Consider the following 27,011-nt stretch of genomic DNA (forward strand, 5'->3'; position numbering starts at 1 on the left):
ATTTTAATGTTTTAGATATTTATCCGTTTAATATATACAGCCTTAGAGATTTTTCATGTGAATGAGTGAAAGTGACAGTAAACAGTTGAACCAATTTTCCTGAGAATCCCGAACTTGCTTCCCGTGGGATCTTACCTATCAATGCTCTGAGTTTTCTAAATCTGCCTTTTTAAAGTCCATAGTCTTTACTCTGCTGTTTTCCCTCTTACCATTCCTTAGAATCATGAACTCTATCGCTATCACACAAGCTGCCTTCCACCTTCAAATTCTCAACCAGTTCCTCCCTATTTGTCAGAATCAAATCTAGAACAGCATCTCCCCGTTGTCAGTTTCTCCACTTCTGTAATACAAAGCTGTTTCCAGTAAATTCCAAGAACATGTCAGGTCATCTGTTCCTTGCTATCTTATTTTCCCAAAAGATGTCTCAGTAGCTGAAGTCCTCCATCACCACTCAAGTCCTGTGCTTTGGATGATTTTATTAGTTGTTTTAAAAAAACTCTCATCCCTCTCTTCTTCCTGGTTAGGTGGTCTATAGTAGATCCTACCATGACATTATGCTTGTTTTTTCACCCATTTTATCCTTACACAAAGACTTTCAACAGGCCTGCATTCCACTTCTATCTTGACCTCAGTGCAAATTATATACGTCTTTGATATACAAGGTAATACCTCCTTCCTTCCCCCCCCCCCCGCCTTTCCTTCCTGAGCAAGCTTTACCCTTCCATGCCAACATTCCACTCCTGTAATTATCCCAGCAAGTCTCTGTGATGTCAGTTATATCATAATTGACATTGGAGATATTGGACCTTACACTTTTGACTAGTACAGGAGTGAATATTGCTTGTTACAGATGAGGCAGTTGTATTGGGAGAAGGGAACAGTTGTCTGGCAAGTTAATTTCTTTATTTTAAAAAAACATCTATGTGTAATATTGCAGGTAGTCCCAGTGGAGAAGGTTTAGCGAGAGAAATCCAGGTGAATGGCCATGGTTTGTGATAAACTCCATTTTTTACATAGATCTGTATTTTTATCAGGTGGATATCATTCCTGTGTGCGTATACATGGGCATGCACAAAGAAGAACTGTGATCCAGTGGTTAGGGCATTAGTGTAGGATCCAGGAGACCTGGGTTCAGTTACTGGCTCTGCTACAGACTTCCTGTGTGACTCTGGACATGTCATTTACACTTTTTATTCTTCCATTTCCTGCCTGTAAAAGTGGGGAAAGCAATATGGTGCTATATCACAGGGATGTTGTGGTGATAAATACATTAAAGATTGTGCAGTAGATAGATTTTACATTAATGGGAGGCCTTAGATAAATACATATATGTGTGTGTATATTATATTTAGTTGGGGATTGGTCCTGCTTTGAGCAGGGGGTTGAACTAGGTGACCTCCTGAGGTCCTTTCCAACCCTGATATTCTATGATTCATTATATAAACTAACATATTTGCATAGCATAATATAGACAGCCATGTGAAACAGAGCTGGTGCAACTTTATCAACAATTACCAGTAGTTTAACTGTAACATCAGGCAGTTTTTGCCAAGTTAATCTCACTTTTTTCCCTAATAAAACCTATTGTGGCATTGCAGTCACATAGTGGTATTATGCTATCTCTGCTGGGCGCTCTATTGTCACTCTGGAAGACCCCAGATTGCCTGCTAAGGTCCTATTCGCGTGCTCTGAATAACCCTGTAGCTTCTTCTGGGACCTAGTTACCATCTGAGGCCCCTTAAAAGATGTCAGATTGACTGCGTCCTCATGATAGCCAGTCTCATGCAAAGCTGAGCCATCATTCGGTTGTGTTCCCAAACCATTATATCAATAGTGAGGCCTTATCTTGTAGATGTTATTCTCCCTAGGTGTGCACAGCTGGGAAGTAAAGTCATTTAATCCATCTATTCCACTGAATTCACCCCCTTGTGGGCAAAGCAAACCCACCAGTGAGTGCTGTTTGCTTTAATTTGGTTTAAAATGTTGGTAACAACTAAAAAGTGACATTTTCTCTTAAGGAACATTCTACCTTTTTGGTGGGGAAAGCAGCCTTTTTTTATAACTTACTTTTTGAGTCTCTTTGCACTGACAAGGCTAAAGACTAAATTCTTTGGGTTGACCACTTCATTTTCAGTGTCACAATAGATTGTACAGTATAGTAGTATAGTTTCTAAGGCTTTCTGAATTCATAGTCCTGGGCATACCCACTGTAAAGAACATCTGTAAAATGAATATTTGTTACACTTAACAGTTTTGTTTATAATTCATTTATCATTGTTGTAAAAAGTTTGTCTGATTAAATTATGTAATTATTTTGACAATTGTTTATAGTTAATTCTTCTGTCATTTAGTATCTGGGAATATAAAGACAGGATAAATTAGGATGTCTACTAAGGCAACATTAAAATGATACCATACATGATACACATATTTTCAGATTAATAAGCTTTGAGACACTTTTCAAATATTTGTTATAATATAAAATATTTGTTTATATTTATATACTAGTAGTAGTAAGAGGTTCTCGGTTTGTAGACTCTGAGTCAAATGACGTACAGTTTTTATTAGCTATTACAGGGTCACTACATTAGTTGTACAAAAAAGCATAAGATATTATCCCAAAAGCTTCAGTGAACATTTACAAAGTTAAATTTTACTTTTAACAAATAAGTTAATTAAACAAAAGCTTACTCTTTCAGGCCTCACAGGGTAAAATAAATGATGCATTCATCTTTAGATGATAAGAATATTTATCTGATATCTATTGTGCTGTAAATTTTTTTTCTAGATTCATTAGTATTTAATAATGCAATACTACTTAGAAGAATGGATGTTGATATAGCAAACAAATATTAATGCAGGTAGTAAGAGGGTAGGATTGCCAATCACGCTAAAGTAATTCAATATGCTTTTTTTTTTTTTTGTAAGCTAGATATACATTTATGGTAGCATGTCTCATGACACAAAAATGTGAACTGGGGGTGTGATCCTTCAAGTCCTCCACATGCAAATTCCCATTTATTTTAGTGGAAGTTCTACAGGCAGCATTCTTATAGGATTGGCCTTGTGTAGTGTGAAATGAATCCAGTGTTACTTCTCTGATTTGTAGTTAATGACATTTTGAAAGATTGCGAGGCGAGCATTTTAATATTTCAAAATGTAAATCAGAGTAACTGTACTACATAAAGATGTACTCAGTTTTGTTACCTGCAGGAGCGCTGCCAGCTTTTTTGCCGCCCTAAGCGGCGGAAGGTCCTGCCCCCGAAATGCTGCCCCCGACAGAGGCGGTGGAAGGTCTGATCGCCACACCCCAAATGTTAGTGCCCTAGGCAACTGCCTAGGTCGCCTAATGGGTTGCACCGGCCCTGGTTACCTGCAGTGAGAACTTAAATTTACTTGAAAATACAAGTATCGATAAGGGCATAAAAGCTATGAGATTGGGTATCCTGCAGTCTGTTGCATCACAATTCATTAATGAATAACCAGATCAAGATTATAGAGTTCTCCTTCAAGAGATTCTCCTTGTGCACATTCCACTTACAGTGTGCATGTACTCCATACGCCCAAGTATGACCTGAGTGCCCTTGTACCCCACACCAAAGACATAAAGATATGGACTGGGCCACTCAGTTTCAGTCACTGCCTCTTGGCTTCGAGACAGAGCTGCTTGCTGTTTGTTGCTTAACTTTTTACTTGTACATGGGTAGGAATAGTTAGATGTAGTTAGTTATTAGCCTGAGGCATTTTGTTAGAGTAAGTTTTTTTTTTTAATCCAGAATTAGCTCCCTCTTCCCCTTCCCTGGGTACAGGCATGGCTTTTTTTAAAGATCCAGATTTAAGTACTGCCTCTCATGTGGGGGTGATTGGCACTTAAAATGTTTATTTTGTTTGAGGAAATCACATATCCCTGGAAAATGTGCCATTTGCAAGTCCTTCACTTGAGGCTGTCTTTGGACCCGGGTTCACAAGACCCCCTGGATCTGTTCTTTCTGCACCTAATAGTGCCGGCACTGTGCCTCTAGCTTCCCAGGCACAATAAGCAGTTACCCCTGCTTCAAAATCTAACAGATCTGACAAGAAACTGCTGTTGAGAAATGCACCGGGCACAGGAGATTCCAGAGGTAGATTGACAAAGATCTCCTAAAAAACACAAAAACATTAGCTTTCCCACACTACTCTGCCTCTGACAATTCATGTACCAATATGGCTTCTAATGAAGTTCAACCTCACCATAGTACCAAGGCTTTGGCAACAAAACAGAATGCTAAGACATCTTCATGTGCTGTACTTCTGAAGGCTCCTTCTGTCTCTCAGAGCTTGGTACCTTTAACTTCTTGTTCAATTAAGTTGATACTGTCCATTTCTAGAGCTTCGGCACCACAGATTCTAGCTCCAGCTGTGTTGGCACCATTGACACTGGCTTATCTGTTCATCCTTTGTCACCATGCAGTACAAGTTATGTTTACAGTACCAGCAGATGACAGAGTATCAGGAAGTGGACTCTCCATTGTTATACAACACCATGTCCTTTCTGGCACCTGGTCTCTCTCTCTCTCTCAAAGTGGTGCTGAGTACCTTGAGAGCTCTAGCATCCACACATTTATTGACTGCCCTACCAATTTTGTTGGACTCCTCCTTCTCCACATCATCTTCAGTCATGTCAGATGAGAGCAAAAAATCAGGACACTCCCATATATATTCATCATGGATGTCTCCTCCAAATTATTCAGCCTCACAGAGGGAATCTAGAGACTCCTCTTGTGACTAATATTATGATATTCATCAAGCTGAATACAGTCTTTGGTTCTGTACCCAGTGGTCGCCAGGCTCTTACCATCTATGCCTATGTGGCCTTTATGGGGCCATAGGCCTCTTATGGAAGAGAGAGTTATCCTGCTAGACCTTAGAATCCTAGGGCTTCTCTATCTACAGCATCAGCTACCCAGGCTGAGGACTTACCATCTCATTCATTTAATTTGTTGGGTCCCACTGTTATTTCATCACCATTCTCTGACAGGGCCTTTGTCCCTCCCAGTATATCCCCGCTGGATGACTTCTAGGGATTTCACAACCTCCTTAGAAGGGTCTCAGACTCCCTACAAATGGCAAGGAAGGAAGTCCAGGTAAAATAGCCCTGTGGTAAACAAGCCCATTATGGACTCAGGGAAAGAAATTTGGCCAACCCTAGATGCAGCCAAGCTCTACCTCCCATAAAGCGGATAAAAGATACCACATTCCTCCAAGGGGGGCTGAATTATGGCATCCTGTGCCATCATCATTAGTAATCATGGCTGCTACTGAGAAATCGTGTCCACAAAATAAACCCATACAGAAAGAACAGAAGCCTGGAAGACTGGATTTATTTGGCTATAAATCATTATTCATTGGATAGTTTTCAACTTAGAATTGCAAATTATCAGGCCCTCTTGACAGATATGACTTTTTAAATTATGACATTTTTGCTGCATTCGTGGAAAAACTTTCTCCGAATGTGAGAGAAGTTCTCTTCATTGGTGACTGAAGGACATTTCATTGCCAAGACCAACTTACAAGATGCTCCGGACACAGCAGATACCACTTTGAAGTTAGTGGTCATAGCACTGTTTTTGAGAAGGGCTTCTTGGCTACAAGTATCTAGCTTCCCCGTGGGAGGTCCAGTCTACACCAGAAGATCTTTTCATGTCTGTACACCAGCCCCTAAAAGAAAACACGATAAACATCAATCCTATGCCCCACAAAGATCAGCTCCATCTCCCTTCATTTACCAAAGCCTAACCAAGCCCCCCCACTCCCCCCAAAAAAGAGGCAACGTTTCCACAAGAAAAGGCTGTCTACCTCTGTGGCCCACTTGTTGCAGTCTGCAGTTGCGCTAAAATATTCATTTTGATGAAACTGTCACGAGATATTAACTCACTTCTGTGGAACCAACATCCCAAGAACCTTTCCTTTTGGGTACTATGTGACTTTATTTGGGCACATGTGGTCCTCCATCTCCTCAGAGCAATGGGTTCTGGACATGATTATGGTACAATATTCTATCCAGTTCCACTCTGTGCCTACTCCCAACCCCCATTCCCTATCCCTCTTCAGGGACCCATCTCATGAAGACCAAGTACATCAAGAAGTCCTCTTGCTTCTTTGAGCAATAGAAGAGGTCCCTCCCTAATACCAAGTGAAGGGTTCTAAGCAAATATTTTCTTATCCCAAAAAAGACATTGTGCCCCATATTCATAGGCTGAATGTGTGGGAGTTTGCAACTTTCATTTTGATCCTCCATCTGGAGAGACTTAAGGAGGCCCACAAAGGCCAGAAACCACCTTGCAAATACTGGGAAAGTGGAGCCCAGGTTGTGACCATTCAGGTTCCCTCACCCTCTGAGGTAGGAATCACCCAGGACTCTGTTACACCAAACATCATTTGTGAGAGCTTGTCTGAAATCCCTTCATCTCTTGGCTACTGGATGGATGTTCAGTGTAGAGAATTCATGCTCCTAGCCTGTGCAGAATACTTTACTAAACAGTAGGAACAATTCTATGAGACAGACTTATCTGGTGAAAGGGCCAGGCTTTTCTTCCTAGTGTCTTCAAAGATCTGACACTTCAAGAAACTTCTTTGTCTGATATTTTGGAATACCTACTTGATTTGAAACATCAGAACCTGTCGCTTAGTTCAGTCAGGGTTGACTTGACTGCTTTTTCTGCAGACCACCTACCAGCGGATGAACAAAGTTTTTTCTCACCCAACTGTGGTCAAGTTTTGAAGGGTCTCATCAAGGTGTTTCTACTGGTTAAAGAAACAATTTCTCTTTGAGACCTCAACGTAGTTCTCTCAGCTCTAAGCAGCCCACCATTCGAGCCAATGGCAACATGTTCTTTATTAGACTTAACAATTAAAAAACAATGTTTTCATAGACATCACCTCCACAAGGAGGATAGGAGAAGTCCAAGCTTTGATGGCTGACCCTCCTTATACTATCTTCCATCTGGAAGGATATTGAGGATATATTGAGGACATATCCTAAATTTGTGCTGAAAGTGATCACAGAATTTCATCTGAACCAGCAGATTCATTTACCTAGCTTTGTCCCTAAGCCACTTGCTTCTAAAATGGAGGCTATGCTTCAGACCCTAGATATCAGAAGTGCTCTGGTATTTTATTTGCAGAGGCTGAAATTAAGGCTGTCAAGCAATTTAAAAACATTTATTGCGATTAATCGTGCAATTAAAAAAATCATGATTAATTACTCTGTTAAACAATAAGAATACCATTTATTTAAATATTTGCAGATGTTTTCTACATTTTCAAATATTGATTTCAATTACAACACAGAATACAAAGTGTACAGTGCTCACTTTATATTTATTTTTTATTACAAATATTTGCCCTGTAGAAAAGAAATATTTTTCAATTCACCTAATACAAGTACTGTAGTGCAATCACTTTATCACGAAAGTTGAACTTACAAATGTAGAATTATGTACAAAAAAAACCTGCACTCAAAAATAATAAAACTTTAGAGCCTACAAGTCCACTCCGTCCTACTTCTTGTTCAGCCAATCACTCAGACAAACAAGTTTGTTTACATTTCCAGGAGATAATGCTGCCTGCTTCTTATTTACAATGTCACCTGAAAGAACAGGCATTTGCAGAGCACTGTTGTAGCTGGCATCATGAGATAGTTACGTGCCAGATGCGGTGAAGATTCATATGTCCCTTCGTGCCTTACCCACCATTCCACAATACATGCTGATAAAGGGTTCTGCTCAATAACAATCCAAAGCAGTGCAGACTGACACATGTTCATTTTCATCATCTGAGTCAGGTGCCACCAACAAAAGGTTGATTTTCTTTTTTGGAGGTTCAAGTTCTGTAGTTTCCACTTTGGAGAGTTGCTCTTTTAAGACTTCTGAAAACATGCTCCACACCTCATCCCTCTCAGATTTTCGGAAGGCACTTCAAATTCTTAAACCTTGGGTCAAGTGCTGTAGCTATCTTTAGAAATCTCACTTTGGTACTGTCATAACTATAAAGGGAAGGGAACATCCCTCTTGTGTACAATACTATAAAATTCCTCCTGGCCAGAGACACCAAAATCCTTTTACCTTTAAAGGGTTAAGAAGATCAGGTAACCTGGCTGACACCTGACCCAAAGGACCAGTAGAGGGACAAGATACTTTCAAATCTGGGTAGGGGGAAGGCTTGACTCTTTGTTTTGGGGGTTGTTCGCTCTTGAGACTAAGAGGGACCAGACATCAATCCAGGATCTCCAAATCTTTCTGAACCAGTCTCTCATATTTCAAACTTGTAAGTAACAGCCAGGCAAGGTGTGTTAGGTTTATCTTTGTTTTCCCAACTTGTAAATGTTCCTTTTTGCTAAGAGGATTTACCTCTGTTTGCTGTAACTTTGAACCTGAGGCTAGAGGGGGTTCCTCTGGGCTCTTTGAATCTGATTACCTTGTAAAGTTATTTTCCATCTGATTTTACAGAGATGATTTTTACCTTTCTTTCTTTAGTTAAAAGCCTTCTTTTTAAGAACCTGATTGATTTTTCCTTAAGATCCAAGGGGGTTGGATCTGCACTCACCAGGAATCGGTGGGGGGAAAGGAGGGGGAATGGTTAATTTCTCCTTGTTTTAAGATCCGAGGGTTTGGATCGGTGTTCACCAGGAAATTGGTGGAGGAGTGTCTTAAGACTACCCAAGGAAGGGTTATAGTACTTGGGAGGGAGACATTCTAGTGGGGAGGTAGACAGAGTTTCCCAAATAATGCTTAAATGATTTGTGTGGTGGCAGAAAAAACAGATCTAAGCTGGTAATTAAGCTTAGAGGTTCTCATGCAGGTCCCCACATCTGTATCCTAGAGTTCAGAGTGGGGAAGGAACCTTGACAGGTACCTTCTTTGCATTTTGTCAAATCTGCAGTGAAAGTGTTCTTAAATTGAACAACATGTGCTGGGTCGTCATCCGAGACTGCCATAACATGAAATATATGGCAGAATGCAGGTAAAACAGAGCAGGAGGCATACAATTCTCCTCCAAGGAGTTCAGTCACAAATTTAATTAATACATTATTATTTTAACAAGTGTCATTGACATGGAAGCATTTTCCTCTGGGCTAGTAGCCGAAGCATGAAGAGACGTATGAATGTTTAACATATCTGGCACTTAAATACCTAGCAAGGCCAGCTACAACAGTGCCATGCGAACACCTGTTCTCATTTTCAGGTTACATTGTAATTAAGAAGCAGGCAGTGTTATCTCTCGTAATTGTAAATAAACTTGTTTGTCTTAGTGATTGGCTGAACAAGAAGTAGGACTGAATGGACTTATAGGTGCTAAGGTTTTATATTGTTTTTGAGTGCAAGTTATCTAGCTTGTAAATTGCACTTTCACAAGCACTAGAGTACTTGTGGGAGTATTGAAAAATGAATTGAAAAATACTATTGCTTTTCTTTATCATTTTTACAGTGCAAATATTTGTAATAAAAATAATATAAAGTAGGCACACTACACTTTGTATTCTGTGTTGTGAATTGAAATCAAATATTTGAAAATGTAGAAAAACATCCAAAATATTTAATACATTTCAATTGGTATTCTATTGTTTAACAGTGCAATTAAAACTATGATTAATTGCAATTACTTTTTTAAATTGTGATTAATTTTTCTGAGTTACTTGCGTGAGTTAATTGTGATTAATCAACATCCCTAATGGAAATGTGTAAAGCAACCACCTAGGGATCTCTCCACATATTGACACAGAATTACACCAGCATTAAAGCCTCCAGCTCAGATGCTGCATTTGCAAAGGTTGTGTTTTCTGAAGACTGAACTCCCACCTGCCATTGGTCCTGTGAGTGGAATGTGCATATGGACAGTCACTCGGACAAAAAAGGAGTTACTTAACTGTAGATACACCTGTTGATGATTCTGGAATCATCTGTCCAAATATTTGCTGTTCCTTTTATTTCAGTTTTGCCTTCCACAAATCTATAGTTAAGGCAAAATCTCAAGCTTTTCCTCTGTAATGAAGGCTGAACAAGTCCCCCAGTTAAATATATGACAGCAGGAATTTTAAAGCCTTACCTCCTCCTCTGGGAAGGGAAAAATGTGAGCATGCAGATTTTTCTTTCCAGATCACAAGACAAAGTTACAATGTTTGTGGCCACATCCAACATTTTATTGGCAGAATCCACGAAGAAACCAAATGATACAGTATAACAAGTTGTTTATACTGTACAGTTTATACAGTGGATTATACTGTAAAACCACATGAGAGACCAACTCCATAAATATTTGCTATTTGAATAATGTGACTTGAAGGTAAATAGTAATAGGTGTCTTTTAAAAAGTTTGGAAAAAATATATAAAATAATGTGAAATATTTGGTCTCTGCTCATTTAAGTTTTTGTTTTTACTTCTGTAGACGGGGATGTAATTTTGTTGGGGGTCACCAGATGGTTACACACTTATAAATCTAATCTGTAACAGTTCTTTGTGTAGAGGTAGTTAGATCTTGAGAGAAAAGCTGGTTGTTTTTTATGGTACAGTTAGTTGTGAACATGGAATATGTTAATAAAAGTTTGTTTCCTACTTGAGTCTCTCTGACTAGATAACTTCTTAGGTGCAGAACTTCTGCATGCAGAATATGCCTATAATTGCAAATAAGAATATTACATAGTGCTTCTAATTTGACAGAATATTTTTTAAATTATGTTGGTCTGCAAAAATTGGTCCTTTACACTGAATTTCACCAAGATCTTACCATAAACTTAATTTGAAGTTTCTAGAATAGAGTATTTTTTTAAAGTAAGATGTGACAAAAATTGTTTATAGACTTTTAAAAACATAATTAATGCTTATTTTTTTCTGAGTATCTCATAAATGGCTTGTTCAAGTTGCCTCATATTTGGACAAAGATTTATCTGTGGACCACAGAGCATGCCAAATTTGAAGGGGAATGAACCGTTTTTGAGGAGTTTAGAAGGATGGCCAAAATCAGTTTTACAATGGAAAGCAGCCTCAATCCTAACTATAGAGAAATTACTCCTCTCTATAATGAATTCAGCAAGTACCTTTAGACATATTACAGAACCCAGACGTCTGGAGCTTACTATCTGTAACTTGACTTGCAAAAATAAAGAGAAATGTTTGAAAAACTGTGTTAATTATCCCAGATTATTTTCAACATTAAAATTTTTATCCCTATTTCTTTCTTCTTCTGTATATGTAAATTGTTAGAGGCATTTACCCAAAAAATTTAGTGTCCTGCCAAAGAGTCTTAGAATAGTTACTCTGTGTTGTTGGTATTTGTAATTCTGCATTAATGATACATCTAAAATACTGTATCTGTAGGGAAGATTGAATAAATCATAATCTATATGAAGATTTCAGTAGAATGCCTCTGATTCTACCCCCAACGAGCACCGAGTTTGGATCAGCAAGACACAAATCAGGTTGTTTCTGGTGTATCAGTAAATTTTATTGTTATAATCCTGTTCTAAACTGGCTAACTTTTCAGCCTCATTAAGAGATAGCAGTTCAGTGTTTCCGTCTGGAAATTCCATCTTAATCAAATTTATTGTATATACACACAGTCTTGTTCACCATTTAGGATAGCATTGTGTCTGATCACATGAGCTCCATAATGTAGGTGCTAGTGATTCTATTGTGCAGGTAGTTGGAGTAACTTCATCACAAATCCTTTCCTTTGTGACTGTCCTTTTATGCAGTGTTTGTCTAATATGAAGAGATTCATGATGCAGAGGTGTACTATGCTTTTCCCTTCTGGACTGACTAGTACGGGGTAGGCAACCTGTGGCACGCGTGCCGAAGGCGGCACGCGAGCTGATTTTCAGTGGCACTCACACTGCCCAGGTCCCGGCCACCAGTCCGGGGGGCTCTGCATTTTAACATAATTTTAAATGAAGCTTCTTAAACATTTTTAAAACCTTATTTACTTTACATACAACAATAGTTTAGTTATATATTATAGACTTAGTTATATATTAAAGAGACCTTCTAAAAACATTAACATGTATTACTGGCACGCGAAACCTTAAATCAGAGTGAATAAATGAAGACTCGGCACACCACTTCTGAAAGGTTGCCGACCCCTGGACTAGTACAAATGAAGAATGGCTTTTCCTGTTATTGACTTTGGTATCCTCAATTTGCTAAAGAATATGGACCATACGTTATATACGTGATTGTTACTGATATTATGATATATGCAGAGAGGTTGAGGATTACAAACAGCACTGTGCAGCCTGAACAGCAGCAGTATTATCAAATGGATGATGCCAAATACCCTGTGGTGTTTCTAATACAGAGGTGGGCAAAATATGGCCTGCGGGCTGGATCCAGCCCATCTAAAATTTCTGTCCAGCCCGCCAGGCTCTTTGGTTGCCTCCTCACAGTCTCCAGGCCACTAAAAGTCCATGGCGCAGCAGGGCACTCAGGCAGGCTGCCTGCCTCCCATGGCCTCACGATGCTCCCAGAAGCATCAGGTTGCTGCTGGCATGTCTCTGTGTGTCCCTTGTGGGGAGTGGCAGTGGGACTCTGTGTGCTGCCCCCGCCCCCAGCACCATCCTCACAGCTTCTATTGGTCAGAAACCGACCAATAGGAGCTGCAGGGGCGGTTCTTGCAGGCACGGGCGGTGCACAGAGACCCGCTGCCCTCCTCCCCACAAGGAGTGTGCAGAGATGTGCCATGATGCCAGGAGCCGGACGCTTTCGGGAGTGGCGCGGGGCCATGGCATGCAGGAAGTGCCCCACTGTGCCGTTGGCCAGGAGCCACTTGTGGTAAGTGCCTTCAGGCCAGAACTTGTACCTCACACCTGCTCCCGCACCCCAAGCCTCTGCCCCAGGTCAGAACCCCTTTCTGCAACCAAACTCCCTCCCAGTCCCCTGCCCCAGCCTGGAGCCCCCTCCTGCACCAGACTCCCTTCCAGAGCCCACACCCCTCTCCCTCTCCTGCACCCCAACACTCTGCACCAGCCTGGAGCTCCTTCCTGCACTCAAACTCCCTCCCAGACCTCTCCCCCATTAATATAGTAGAAATGTGTGGCCCATGACAACTTATCAAAATTCATGGAGTGGCCCCCCAGCAAAAATATTACCCACTCCTGTTCTAATACATAATATGCATAGGAGTCAGTTGTTTATATATCTGGGCAACCAAAAGTAGGTAATTCCTTGGCAGGGCAGTCCCTACCCATATGCAAAGTACTCCCCTGCTCCACTCCAGCCCTGCCCCTACTCCACCCCTTCCCCAAGGCCCCTGTCCCACCCCTACTCCCCTCAGGACTGCAGCAGGGGTCAGGCCTGCACTCACCGGCAGCAGTAAATGCAGTGACCCAGACCCAGCCACGTCGTCAGTGAGTGCTGGGGGAGGCAGTTTCCTCTGCCCCTTAAGCACCTGCTGTCATAAATAGATAGGTAAGGTAAGGGTTAATTTTCTTTTACTGTAAAGGGGTTACATAGGGAACCAAACACCTGACCAGAGGACCAATCAGGAGACAGGATTTTAAAAAGGAAGGGTGGGAACCTCTGCAGGTTTTTGGCTTTTTTCTGGGTCTTTTTGTTTTCCTCGGCTGTGAGAAAGCAAGCTTTTCTTCTAACTCCCTCTTCTTTCAAATCTTCTCCTAAACATCTGTGAGTCAAAAGGAAACAAAGTTAATCTGACTGTGGATAGCTTTTGTGTTGTATTTACAGGGTGATTTGCTGACTGGTTTAAACGGGCTATCTTTATCAGACTGTTTATTCATATTCTTATAAGCAAAGCTGTATTGGTTTCTAATGCAAGATTTGTTTTTATTTTCTTTTCTTTTATATAAAGTTCTTTTTTAAAACCTGCTGGGTTTTGGGTTTCTCTGGTAGGGCTACAGGAAGGGGGGGTTGGAAAATCTCTTTATATTAAGCTTTAAATTTGAATTGCATCGGCCTTCAGGGGAGGTTGATTTTCCTCTTTGTTTTTGCCTTCAAGGAGTTAAGTACGCATCGCCCAGGCTCATCCAGGAAAAGGGAGGGGAAGCGGGAGCCCATATACGAGGTAGCAGGGGCAAAGAGCTTGTTTTTCCGTTGAGATAGGGAGACCCAAGGGATTTGGGTTCTTGGGGTCCCCCCAGGGAAGGGTTGGGGAGACCAGAGAGAGGGAAAGGGAGTCAGGCCCTGTAAATTCCTGGCTGGTGGCAGCGAGAATAGATCCAAGCTGGGTATAAGCTTGGGGAAGGCTCACAGTAAACACCCAGATTTTGTACGCTAAAGTCCAGATCTGGGACAGACGTTTAGTACACCTGCCCATGGAGGCCTGCCCCCTTTGCCCCACAGGGGGGCTGGGTAGGCCCCCAGAATGGCTAAGGACAGTCCTGTTCCTTGGTACAAACATTGAAGTGTTCTTCAAAACATTGATGATGTTCTTCACCAGTGATAATTCTACCTCATTCACATATCAGATTCCTGATCCTGTTTATCTAGGGCAGGGGTAGGCAACCTATGGCACATATGCCGGAGGCATCACGCGAGCTGATTTTCAGCACTCACACTGCCCAGGTCCTGGCCACCGGGCTCTGCATTTTAATTTAATTTTAAATGAAGCTTCTTAAACATTTTTAAAACCTTATTTACTTTACATAGAACAATAGTTTAGTTATATATTATAGACTTATGGAAAGAGACCTTCTAAGAACGTTAAAATGTGTTACTGGCACAGAAAACCGTAAATTAGAGTGAATAAATGAAGACTCGGCACATCACTTCTGAAAGGTTGCCGACCTCGGATCTACGGTATCACCTTTGTAGTGATCCTGGAGTGATGTAGCACATAGTGTCAGCCAGTCTGTGATGAAACATATCCTTCTGACTTAGGTAATTTGGCTTCTGATGCCTTATTGAGTAAGGGAATAAAACCCTCACTATCTTGAAATGTCTGCAGCATGGTTATATCTTATAGTAGCATTAGTATTTTGCAGTAGGGGATACTGGAAAGAACCTGCATCAGCCTTTGAGTGATGGAAGAAATGGCTAGAATAAGTGGTTCTTGATTATGTATATATCTTAGACGGAAGACTGGAGTCCAGGAAAGTTTATTAGGCTGAACAAATATCTCTAGGGACACTCCTGTATAGGCACTGCACTAGGGACAAATTAATTGGACACACAGTAATGGGTTATCAAAAGGTAAATTCATGTACCTCATATACTTGATGGGGAAGCTGGGGAAAGTTTATTAAGCTGCCACTGCTTGGTTAATAAGTACGTTATTGGTGGATAGGCTAATTATTTGTTCATGGCTATCTCACTTCAGACAAACTCTTTATGGGGAAAAAGTGTTTTGTCCTGAGTATGAGCAGGGTGCCTTATATAAATAAAGACTGACTTCATGCATACTTATTGGTCTGGGAAGATCTAGCCTACTGTACTTTATTCTGCTTTTGGTCTGTTGCTTGACATCTTGAGGTTTGTCCAGTCCTGCAACAATAATTCCCATTTAGTTCCTGTATTGTCTCCTTCAACTCCAGACTAAGAGAATTCTGTAAATTCATGTACATTTTTTTAAGATAAGGATGTCAGCAGTAGCTTCATTCTTTAATTGAGGGAACAACTAAAGGGGTTCTCACAAGTAGTTTTGGTGGCCTCAGAGTGCAGCCACCAACTCTCACTGGGGGCCACGCTGACACTTTTTCCTAAAATACTTAATTAACTTTAGGAAAAACAGTTAAATATGCACAGATATACATCCACATCATTGTAATTTATATTTTTAGGGGTTTTTGGCAGACACAATGTAAAAATAATGCCGACTCCCTGTACCAGTTCGCAGACTCACCACCGCAGCACCGTCTGCTGGTCATCTGGGAATTAGCCAGATTCCAGCACCCCCTGCTGGCCAGTCTCTCCCCTGCCTCAGGCCCTCCCAGACCCCAGTGCCCCTTTACATGGGGTTCTGCCCACTGCAGTACCCTCACACTCTGGATTCTCCCTTCTCAGGGGAACCCTCCCAATCCTCTATGCCCACCTTGCCTCAGTGGTTACTACCAGTCATCATCTAGCCCCCTTTCTCTGGGGCAGGCTGCAGTCTGTAATGGCCACTCATCACTGGCAAGGGAATTGGACCTGCTACCTTTCTTGGCCCAGCTGTCTCCTTGCAGCCCCAATACCTCCTTTGGCCTTCAGCAAGGCCTCAGCCTGGGGACTCACCAGGCCAGAGTGCCCCTGCCCTTCCCCAGCAGTGCTCTGCTGTGCTCCAGGTACCCTGTGCTCCTTCAGGCAGCTAGGTCCTTCCCACTCGAAGGCTGGAATGAGACTCTCTGTCTCCTGGCTCACAGTCCTTTTATCAGGGCCAGCTGTGCCCTGCTCAGCCCACTGCAGGCCTGGGTGAAGGGAACCCCAGGCCGGTAGCGGGCTGAGCAGAGCTGGCGGCTGAGACCCCAGCTGGCAGGAGCCGGCAGCCAGAACCTCAGATTGGCAGCAAGCTGAGCAGGGCCCGGACCCTGCTCAGCCTGCTGCCAGCTCCGGGTCCCGGCTGCTGGTCCCGCTCAGCCTGCTGCTGGCCTGGATGGACGGAACCCCGGGCTGGCAGGAGGCTGAGCAGGGCCAGCAGCTGGAACCCCGGCTGGCAGGAGCCGGCGGACAGGACTCCAGACTGGCGGCGGGCTGAGCTGCTCAGCCCGCTGCTGCTCTGGGGTCCTGGCCACCCAGCCCGCTCAGCCCGCCACTTCTCTGGGGTCCAGGCTGCTCAGCCCGCTGCTGCTTTGGGGTCCCGGCCACCGGCCCTGCTCAGCCTGCCGCTGCTCTGGGGTTCTGGATGCCAGCCCCTTGCCAGCCGGGGTCCTGGCCGCTAGGACCCCAGCTGGCAAGGGGCTGGCAGCCGGAACCTAGAAGTGAAAGTAAGGCGGAATGTGCATGCTCAGAGCCGGCCGAAGCTGGGGCGCTCCGCTGCGGCTGGAGGCATGGCATGTGGCACGCTCCCAGCTGGGGTCCTGCTGGCTGCTGGAACTCTCCGGCAGGCTGGCGCTGGCAGCCCCGTGCACCAGACTAAGCACCAGGCAGTCAAGCAAGTGAAAGGGACCAGCGGGAGGCATGGTGGAGGTGTCCACGTCCCAGCCTGTCCTGCAGCCCCTCTCTCGCCACTGTGGTTAGATATCAGGGCACTACAAGCACGTGCTGTCCCTGTGGCTTGCACAGCTGTGGCCCCTCGAGGAGAAGGGGAAGGGAGTGGCGGGCAAGGGGGTCTTCTGCCGCCGCCCCCCATTTGCCTGTAGATGCAGTCCACCCACACAGCTGGCCCGCAGCTCCAGGAACAGGAACAGCATGGGGCAGGGACCCATCCACCATCCGGGTAACCCGGCAGCAATTGGGACTGTCCCAGGCTAGCCCCAAGCCCCTCCCCCCCCAGGACTTCCCCCCTAGACACACTCCCCAACCCTGTGCCCTGAGCCCCTCATGCCACCCAACCCTGACTTCTGCACTCCCATGCTCTGAGCCCTGAATCCTGCATCATCCACATCCCTACCCCATGCCCTGAGCCCCCCACATCCCAGCTCTGTGCCCTGAGTGCCCCCCCCCCACCAACCACACATCCCCAGCCCCTGAGCTCCTCCCCCCGAGGAGGGTTGCAATATGACTGTAGCTGTAAGAAATTTAAGTTACTTTCACCCCTGCTGGAACCCCAGACCAGCAGCGGACAGAGTGGAGCCAGCAGTGGGCTGAGCGTCTCATCCCGCTGCAGGTCTGGGGTTCCAGCCACCGGCCCCGCTCAGCCCACTGCCAGCCTGGGGTACTGGCAGCCAGCCCAGGGCTCTGCTCCTGGCCTCGACCCAGCACTCTTTAGTCACCTCCTGCTGTAGCCCGCACTGGAAAACTCAGCAAGGAAAAGCGAGGGCGAGGATCACACTAAACTGATAAGATCTGCATTTTAATTTTATTTTAAATGAAGCTTCTTAAATATTTTAAAAACCTTATTTACTTTAAACACCACAATAGTTTATTTCTAATAATACAGATTTATAGAGAGAGACCTTCTAAAAATGTTAAAATGTATTACTGGCACATGAAACCTTAAATTACAGTGAACTTGGCACACCACTTCTGAAAGGTTGCCTACCCCTGAGCTAGCCACACCTGGGCCCAGCTAACCAGCCAGCCTCCATCAGCTGCTCTTAATCCCTTTTCTAATTGGGTCCCAGCCACAGCCCTCTTCAAGGGCTGTTTTTAACCCCTGCTCTCCTGTAGTGGGGCAGCCGCCTTACTACACTCCCTCTTCGAGAATGATATTTGTATATTTGTTAGTATCACAGCACACTCAGTAGCTACCTGGGCGGCTATGAAAAGTGATAAGTGATATTTACAAACATACCAGTATCACTTTTCACAGAAAGCTAGTAAGTCTGCTGTGAAAAGTGATACTTGCATATTTATTAATACAACTTTTCTCAGCAGGACCCCTTAAGCCATGTATGTGGGGGCCAAAGGGGGAGGCAGCAGGGGCTAGAGGGCGATGTTGGGGTGGATACAGGCCTGCATGAGGCGGGGTGGGGGTCAGGACAATGGGATGGGGGGAATGGATGTGAGGCCGTAGCCAGTGGGTCAGCACCTGGGGCCAGTGCCTGCCGCCGCATGGCCAGAGCCCTGAGTGCCGGAACCCAGGGCTGCGTGGCTGGAGCCAGGTGTCTGCGCCCTCCACTGCTTGACTGGAGCCAGTGCTCGCTGCTGCATGGCCAGGACCAGGGGCCGGGTCCCGCCACCACGTGGTCAGAGCCAGGGAACAGAGCTGGTGGGTTGATGGCTGCTGCTGTGCAGCTGGTGCAGGGGGGCAGCACCAGGGGCTGGAGCTGCACGGCCAGAACTGGGGGCCAGCACCTGCTGCCCCGTGACCAGAGCCAGGGATTGGTGACCAAAGCCTCACAGTTGGAACTCACTGCCGTGCAGCTGGAGCTAGGGGTCGTCCGCGGCTGGAGCTTGGGACTGGAGCTGGGGCCAGCACTTGGTGTCATGCAGCTGGAACCAGGGCCCAGAGGCTGAAGCCCCACAGCTGGAGGTGAGGACCTCGTGGCCAGAGCTGGGGAGGAGTCAGTATCCACTGCCTCACGGTTGGAGCCTGGGGCCACATGCCCAGGCTCCTGAAGTCCTGCCACTGGAGCCTGCTGCCCAAACTCCCTTCTCCCACAGAGGGTCAAGAACTCACCTTGCTCCTGCAGGATTGTGCCCCACCTCTCTCCAGAGCCAGTGCAGGGCAGCACATCCAGGAGCAACAAGAAGGGAATGGGAGGGGCCGATTCTTTGCCCTCCCCCCCATTACCACCAGAAGGCTGCCGTGGCCACATGTGGCCATGGTGGCCACATTTGAGAAACATTGACCTAGATGGAAGGAGCTTTAGATCACTGGTTGACTGTGCTTAAAGTCTGGTCTCCAATGCAAATTGGAAAACATCCAAGCTGGGTGTTTGTCATTGCCCCACATTGAGTCTGAAGACTTAGGCCTGATCTACACAACAGCATTAGGTTGACATAAAGCTACTTATATTGAACTACTTATTTCAGTGTACACACTATAGCAGGGGTCTCAAACACGTGGCGGCCCCAGGAGCTATTTCCTGCGGCCCACCGTAGGCGCCAACTGCCCCCCCCCCGCCCCTCCCGTTTGGCAGTGCTTAGGGCTTTCCAGGGGGGAGGGGTGGGAATGTGGTGTGCTCAGGGGAGGAGGCGGGGCCGAGGCGGGGCCAAGGCGGGGATTTGGGGAATGGGTTGGAATAGGGGCAGGGAGACAGTCACTGGGAAAATCCCTTTTCCTTTAACACTGGAAGGGAGGGAAAGGGAAGGTGAATCAGAAAGAAATATCATGGGGGGTGGGCTTTTAATAGTATACTATATTACTCTTCATTTTTGACTATATTTTAGTATTGTTGTATGAAAAGGTTTCAGTGATGCGGCCCTTGGGCCAACGTACTAGCCCTCATGTGGCCCTTGTGGTGATTTGAGTTTGAGATCCCTGCACTATAGGCTTGCTCCTGCCGACGTAAGTGCCCCACTACCCTGACATAATAACTCCACCTCCACGAAAGGGTTTCTGTTGGTGTACTTAGGGTGACGTAGTGACCCTGCAGAAACTGCGTTACTTACATCTGTTGGCTGTCATTCTTGTCAATTTCACGGTGCCACTGATTACATGTGAGTGAATGCCCTTTAAGGGCTCCTTCGACATAAAATTGTCAGAGCCTGGAAGAGGAAGAGGGGTCATTGGCAGTCTCTTTTCTCCCCAGAAATGAAAATGAAATTTTATCTATTTTGCAAGGTAATTTTTGAAGTTCCCTAAAAGCAGCATATAATTCTCTCTTTGTATAGTTTTTCCATTTGGGCTGGAATGTTCACCTCTAAGTATCTCATCGGTTTCCTTGCACATTTAAATTTAAAAGCTATTCTAATTGCATTTTCTCTGCCTGTGGTAGTTCTATCCCTATGGCCTCTGATTTCTTATAATTTGAGTAAAATCCAGACATTTTGCCTGAGAGCTCAATTTCTTTACTGTGGACAGGAGTGAAAGCCTTAGATTTCTTACTCTAATTAGCACATATAGATTGTTAAAAAGCTTATATGACAATGTATCTTCTATAAATTCATTTCAGCCGGATACTCAACTAGTGTAAACTGGCAGAACTCCATTGACTTCAGTGGAGCAATTGGCAAAGCTCCACTGACTTCACTGGAGCGAGTATCTGGCCTACTCTTTTTTTTTAATTCTATTATCAGAGCAACTGCTTAGCAGTTTGTGATAGTGGAACTTAACTTCCCTCTCTCCCTGTTAACTTCCCTCTCTCCCTGTTAATTTCCACTGGGCTATGACATAATGCTTCTATCCAGTTTTTGATATTTGCTCCAAGTCCAAAGCCCTGTTTAAAATAATCATAACTATAAAACATTTGGTGTTGCACAAAACCCCTGCTCTCTCTCTCTGTCGGTTTTTGCAGTTGTATTGGGTCATGTCAGTGTGTGAATATCCGAGCTGCTGTATAGCTGTAAGTGTTCGAGGTTGTAAGTTACCATTTGCTCTTTGCAAGGCCGTCTTCTATTTAAATCTGCACAACCAATCTCGTGATGACAGGTTGATGTTTCCCGGAGTGAATGCAAAAGCTACAAACATTGAGAAGAACACAGCAGTGAAGACAGTACTTGTTATAAAACAGACAACTTAAACATCTTTCATCCTCCAATATTTAGGGTCCCTTTAATCAAAACCTTAAAAGGGTTGACCTCACCCACGTTTATGTTTTCTGTTGTAATAAGGCCATCTGGTTAAATGCCAACAATAATGTGGTCTGATGCGTAATAAAAAGTATAAAAAATAAAATAAAAAACACTGTACAAAAAGACAATATTGAAGACATTACCTGCTAGCTATTAACATAAATTACCCTTTTGAATTACCCCTTCCCTTTTAAACCATCTTTATTGGGGGCCTAGATGGGTTAAGACAGGGATCTCAAACTCAAATCCCCATGAGGGCCACATCACTGAAACCTTTTCATACAAAGATACAAAAGTCGCCCCATCTACCCCTGGCCCTGCCCCTACTCCACCCTTCCATGAGGCCCCAACCCTGCCCCACCTCTTCCCACCCGTTCCCTGCCCCCATTCCAACTCCTACCCCAAAGTCCCCATCCTAACTCCGCCTCTTCTCTACCTCCTCCCCTGAGCGTGCCACATCCCTGCTCCGCCCCTCTCCCTCCTGGAAAGTCCTAAGCACCACCAAACAACTGTTTGGACCTTGACTGCCAATGGAGTCATCACCTATGGTTGGCCCCAGGAAATAACTGCTGCGTGTTTGAGACCGCTGGGTTAAGAGATCGTAGAGTATGAGCTTTTCACCTCTAAGTCTGTATTTCAGATCCAGTTAAGAGAGGTAAGGACCAAAAGTTGTTACTGTATGCTGATCTGCGAAATAAGTTTAGTGGTCTCAGTCCAGTTTCCAGTGGAATAACGTCCACAAAATTAGTTGAAACTAATTGCAGTTTATTTTTGTTTGCTTTCTTAGCACAGAGGCCTGAAATGAAGCTATTCTCTCAATCGTAGATGTGGTCCCTCCAAATCAGGGTAGAGGTACGTAGGCAAGGTGTTGAGAGGGAGCTTTGACTGCTCTTGCCCGTGCAATACTTGTTCTTTGGCTAGAGAACCTTGGTTATATCCTTCTATGTACTGTGTGCCAAAGTGACCCTAAATTCAATAATCAAGACCCCTAGTTTCTGCAGCACTCCAAAGAAGCAAACTGGAAATCCTGTGAAGAATTAAGTGAACTGGAAAAAAGAGATTTTATTGAATTAAATAAAAACACTTCCATACTTGTATCTGAGGTTGATATTGAATTCCATTTATTTTACACTGCCCCCAGATACTAAAAGTGCTGCCGCTTTTTGCATGAAGTTCATAACTGTACTGTTGAGGTTGTCTGGCAAAGCTGGAGATTCTTCCTCTCTGTATTCCCACCCATCGGATCCAAGTGCTTGTGCTGCAGTCTTCCAGAACCTTTTGGAAAGCAGGACCTTCTGCATTCTTAGACTCTGGCTTATAATGTAAGGATCTGTGGTCCTGCTGACCTCCAGTTGATGGCTGGTTAGTTGGAACCCTGAAGAACTTTGATGCCCTCCGTCCGACTCCTCCCATCAAATGGCCCCAGTTCCTTCTTTGTCAGTCCACAAACCAGTCAGAATAGTTTATATCTACTTATGATACATTTTGATAGAAAAATTCCCCCAAAGGGGTTCCAGGTGCTCCAAATACAGGGTATCATGCTCTTCCTCCACAGAGGGATTTGACTGCTGTCTTCACAGGTCCCAATGCCCTGGCTCTCAGTTGAGGACAAGGAGACCAGGTAGGAAATAATATGCCCTAGTGCAGGGGTTCACAAAGTTGGTTCATGGCTAGTTCAGGGTAAGCCCCTGGCAGGATGCGAGATGCTTTGTTTACCCGAGCGTCCGCAGGTACGGCCGCTCGCAGCTCCCATTGGCCGGGAATGGTGAACCCCGGCACTGGGAGCTGTGAGCAGCCATACCTGCGGATGCTCAGGTAAACAAAGCGTCTTACGGCCCGCCAGGGGCTTACCCTGAACAAGCTGCGAACCAAGTTTGGGAACCCCTGCCCTAGCACCAACTAGAATCAGGCCATAAGGAGGCTGAGTTGTGTAGCCCCCATTGACCAGAAGGAAAAAAAGGTGATGTTTCTGTACACTACTCCTGAGGGCATTCTGTGCCAAAAAATTAAAAATCCTGCAAATTTTATTTGTCAAATAAATGTGGAGGCTCCAGTATGGGATTGGGGAGCACAAGTCACTGACTGCACAGAAGTGGGCTATCAATCAGCAGCTCTCTCCTAGGACACAGACTCAGTAGTGAGGCTGCACCCAACCCTGACACAGCACAAGGACTGCGCCTGCCCCAGAAACATCCCAGGGCCCTGCCCCTCCATGCCAGGTGCAGGCAGGCAGGCTCAGCCCGGCAGCGTCCAAGTGTGGAGGAGATCAGGGTGTGGGTTGGAAAGGGTTCTGTATGGGGCAATCTTGGTGCAGGCAACTCAATGAGGTTCTGTATGTGGAGAGATCTGGATGCACGGGGCTTGTTGGGGGAGTTCTGGGTGCAACAGTAATGGGATGCTGCAGGGGGGTCCAGGTGAAGGTGGTTGGGGCTCATTGGGAGGGTCTGGGTGTTGGGGAAATAGAGTTCAGCAGGGCCGTCTGGATGTGAGAGGGCTCAGTGTGGGGTTTCAGATGCTGCAGGGGGAGATCAGTTTTCTGCAGGGAAGCAAAGAAATCTGCGGGGGACATAAATTCTGTGCATGTGCAGTGGTACAGAATTCCCCAAGCAGTAGTACACGACATGCTTGCATCTGTTTGAAAATACAGTTCTTGGAATTTTCTTTATCTACACAGTTGCTGTGCTTGTGTACCAAGTCTGCCAAAATACAGCTACATTGTAGCTGAAAAAGGTTATTTCAGCAAAGGAATACCTGTTATTTAAATTGCAATATGTCTGTGTTGTGGTTTTTGTTTCTTTTGTACTGATGGTGGCAAGGTTTCCGTTTTTATTAATACCAATGGTAACTGAATACAGACTCCTTATTTGTACATTTTAAAGCCATTTGAGTTATGACTACAAAATCCATCTTGAACTGGTTGAACAGTCAATTTTTGCCCCATTACAGCTTTAAAATGGCTAAATTAATTTTTGAGAAGGAGTTGAAAGAGTACTTCACCATAAGAACAATACGGTCGTTAATAATTAGGGAGGGTGTCATAATTTTAGTGTAATGCAAGCATTATGAACAGTGATGCTGTCGTACTGTGGAGTTTAATTGTACTTTAATTGCTAATAATAATCAGTCTCTCAAATCTCATTAACTAGGTAAATAATTATCTTCAGAGATTTCAGTCTAAGAAGTTATTTACAGAGATATGACTTGTGTATGAAAAGAAAAGCATGCCCATTTTTTAGGCAATAGTGTCTGTACTATTAACTGCCCGTTCATATAGAAATCTGTTGTCATAAGCTACTAGGGGTGTATCAAGATTTGAGCAGTGTAAAGGTAAGTTTTAAGATTTACACTGAAACCAAATAAGAACATGCATCCTGGCTCTTTTGCCTATTATAGGGTCAGAATAGGGATCTCTGATCCCTTTGATCTTTGCATAAAGCAGATAAAAATGCATAAATAGCTTCTAATCAGAGATGAATTAAAGGAAAATAGCATCCCAGAGGACAAAGCACCCCAGGCACCCATCAATAGCCTAAACCAAATGACAGACCTTGAGGAGACTTCAAAGCTGCAAACATAACTGCAAATGACATCCACATATAGATTCTGTTAGAAAAATAATTGTCACAGCTTACAAATGCCAAAGTCCTTTAAAAAAAATGATAGATGCTAACCAAGAGGACTTACTTTTTTAACTGTTAAATATATGTTTTCTTCGAAAGAGCTGATAAACATGAAACATGCAATTTAATATAGTGAACAAAGATGCCTAGGCACTAAAAACATTGATTTTTCGTGTCACCTGAGGTTTATTCAATTTGAATGGCACGTTATTTGAAACAGGAGGATATGTTTTGGAAGAGAAGGATCAGACACAGACATTTATTATAATTGCTTCATTGGTTGTCATCCATATATTGTCACTGTGAACTCAACACAGTTAATTCGTAAAATTGGTAAAGTGAAGAAATCGCTAATAAAATTTCACTGTCAGAAAAAAAAGTTTGAGTCAACATTTTGGTTATGGAATCATTTTCTAATTGTTGAAGAATAGACTAACTTTGTCCATAGTCTAAACTCAGAATTTGGGTTCCAGTCAAGTCTGTAATTTATTTAAATACCTTTTGGATGTTATGACCATAATATTAAGTACAAACTGTACATTTGAGTATGAAAATGCACATTGGCATATAGGATGGGCAAAAAAACTGACCAAAACATAAAATTCCATCTGTTATTAGTTTCAGAAATGTAATGCTGTGGAAACAGCATTAAAAGAAATGCTAGAAGTAAAGGCCGAACATACTTTTGTGGAATGCTAAAAATTGTCCAGTTTCATAAAACATATGAAATATTGCTCAGTGGACTGGAATGATTTATTATAGGCAATTGTGCTTATGCTACCTATTATTAAAGTTGCCTGACACTTCCCATGATAAGACCATGTTTTCAGTAGCTTAAATCTTTGCAAAACTTTTAACCACTTGGACTGAAATTTTCCATGCCAGGTGTCTGTCCGAGGCTGAATTGTTTTGGGAAACGTCAGCCGAAATTGTTCAACCGTTTCCAAAAAGGAGTCTAGGGAACAATATGTTGTTTTGCCCTTGTTAAATAAAATTCTTGAGAGAAATTCTGTGAAAAGCTGTAGCATCCCCATGCCTGGAGCTGCAATCCAAAATTTTGCAGGGGTGTATCTTTTGCCATCTCATGAAAATCCACCCGTTTGGACCGGTTATAAGCCTCTGAAAATTTCAATTTGCATATGTTCAGTAGGGATGAATTCAACTTTAACAGTTAAATGTCCAAAGATTCTTTCCTAACTGAGTGTGCCCAAACCTCACAGAACTCCTAGTAGTGACCAGTCTGTGCATAGGCCACCCCCACAGAGTGACTGAGCATTATTCAGGGTAAGGTGGGGCTGGGCACTGGATCTGAGAGCAAGGAGCCTGTCTTTCCCGTTGTCTCAGTCAGACCTCCCCTTCTACCCCCGCCCCACTGGTACCCAGGCAGCATGGAGCAGGTAGCCATCTGATTCAGATTCAGAGGAGACAAAAGCTGGACTGGAGCAGAAAAAAGAGTATATTGAACAAGGAACTTTGAAACCTTACTTATGTTCTTTTAACATAGTTGTGTATATAATATAATGTGCAGGTAATATAAATATGATTATATTTTTCATGCTACTGTTTCCTTGTCTTGTACAATGGTAAGGATTTCGAAAATAGGACGATCTTGTGGTATTTTCTGAATACGACCAGTCTTTGACTTAATCTTATCTTCTCTGGTAAATTGTTCCAAATTTATGTGACTTTGACTAAGAATACTTCCGTAGGCTCCACTCTAGGTCTTGCTGGGTACATTGTTCTAGAATGATTTTGGACAGAAATGCAGTCTTTGATATAGGCAGATCCATTGATGTATCTATAGATTAAGGCCAACTTCTTCAATTGCAAAGTCGGGGAGCCAGTGAACAGCACTGATTATTGGTGTAAAGTGCTTTTGATCGCCAATCCCTGTGCCGAGCCCTTATGTTGGCAGCATTGTGTTGCTTCCACATTCAACTCATGATAGATTTAAGTTCCTGTACTATAATTCAGCCTGTAGCTTACAAATGCATGAAGTACTTTCATTCACGATAATTGATCAGCAAGATGTCAGATAACTCAGTTCAATCAGTTTACTAATCAAAGGTATATCAGCACAAACAGAGAAGTTTATACATTACAATCTCTTCGGGAACGGTCTTGCAGTAATTCAGTTTGTGCCAAATGCTT

At 43.7% G+C, this 27,011-nt stretch overlaps 1 protein-coding gene across 4 annotated transcripts in view; it reads left to right on the top strand.

Annotated features, from left to right (window-relative positions):
- The window catches only part of WDPCP (WD repeat containing planar cell polarity effector), a 244,455-nt gene that overhangs the window by 2,096 nt on the left and 215,348 nt on the right, over window positions 1–27,011 (top strand). The window contains exon 1 of one of the 4 annotated variants that reach the window (XM_075064463.1): window positions 22,048–22,092. The exons of the other annotated variants lie outside the window; for them this stretch is intronic. The gene's annotated coding sequence lies outside the window, so the exon portion shown is untranslated. Of the gene's footprint in view, window positions 1–22,047; window positions 22,093–27,011 lie in introns of those variants that run through there. 4 annotated transcript variants of the gene reach the window in all.

The sequence above is a fragment of the Chelonoidis abingdonii genome, chromosome 3 (genome assembly GCF_003597395.2).
Source record: "Chelonoidis abingdonii isolate Lonesome George chromosome 3, CheloAbing_2.0, whole genome shotgun sequence".
In the NCBI taxonomy this organism is placed as follows: Eukaryota; Metazoa; Chordata; order Testudines; family Testudinidae; genus Chelonoidis; species Chelonoidis abingdonii.